Source organism: Lipotes vexillifer, unplaced genomic scaffold, assembly GCF_000442215.2.
Source record: "Lipotes vexillifer unplaced genomic scaffold, Lipotes_vexillifer_v1.1 scaffold1018, whole genome shotgun sequence".
Taxonomy (NCBI): Eukaryota; Metazoa; Chordata; class Mammalia; order Artiodactyla; family Lipotidae; genus Lipotes; species Lipotes vexillifer.
The window spans coordinates 1,373,333-1,374,756 of record NW_006782724.1 but is presented as its reverse complement, the minus strand read 5'-3'; positions in this window follow the sequence as shown (position 1 = coordinate 1,374,756).

Genomic DNA, 1,424 nt, shown 5'->3' with positions numbered 1-1,424 from the left:
CAAAACCACAATGAAGTATCTCCTCACACCTGTCAGAATGGTTGTTATCAAAAAGACAACAAATAATGATGTTGACAAGATATGGAGAAAACAGATCCCTCGTACACTTTTGGTGGGACTATAAATTGTTTCAGCCACCATGAAAAACAGCATGGAGGCTCCTCAAAATATTAACAATTGAACTACCATATGACTCCAGCAATTGTACCTCTGGGTATCTATCTGAAGGAAAAAAAAAAAACACTAATTCAAAGAAATATATGCAGGGACTTCCCTGGTGATCCAGTGGTTAAGACTCTATGCCCCCAATGCAGAGGGTATGGGTCCGATCCCTGGTCAGGAAACTAAGATCCCACATGCCATATGGCACGGCCAAAAAAAAACCCCCCCAAAACAAAGAAATATATGCGCTCCTATGTTCACTGCAGTGTTATTCACAATAGGCAAGTTATGGAAGCAACCAGTGTCCATCAATAGATAAATGGATAAAGAAGTTGTGGTGTATATATGCAATGACATATTACTCATCTATAAAAAAAAGAATGAAATCTTAACACTTGAAAAATCATGGATGGATCTAGAGGGTACTATGCTAAGCGAAATAAGTCAGACGGAGAAAGACAAAATATTATATAATTTCACTTATATGTGTAATCTAAAAAAAAAAAAATAAACAAACAAAATAAAATAGAAACAAACTCGTAGATACAGAAATAAACTGGTGGTTGCCAGCAGGGAGGGAGTGAGAGAATGGACAAAATAAGTAAAGGGGATTAAGAGGTGCACAATTCTTGTCACACAATAAATAAGTCATGGGCAGGGGGTATAATTTACAGCCTAGGGAAGATATTCAACAATATTGTAATAACTTTGCATTCTGACAGATGGTTGCTAGACTTGTTTGGAGATCATTTCATAGTGTATGTAAATGGCAAACCATTCTGTTGTACACCTGAAACTGATATTTTATGTCAACTATACTTCAAGCAATGAAAAACGATTTCTTGTTATGTGATAAAATGAAACCTTGGGTATTTGCAAACCCTAACTGATGTCTAAACAATCCTCTTTTCATAAAAGAAAAGATCGTGTTTAGCCATGTGGGTTGGAGCAGGGGCTAGAGCATAGGGATATTCCCAAAACATGATTGAAGTGCTTCAATAGCAGAAGCAGCATTATTACAAACTACACTTTGAAATGTTCTCCTGTCATACATGAAAATTGCTTAGTATAACGTCTATCACAAAGTAAAGATTTTACAAATTGAACTTAATTATTTTTAGAGGCAAGTTGAAAACGAGAAAACTCATGTTTTCTGACTCCAATTCCAATGTCCTTTCCATTACACCACTACGTGGATCAGTAACCCAAGAAGCAGTGAGCACCCAAAACCAGTAATTCACTATATGAATGTAACATCTATC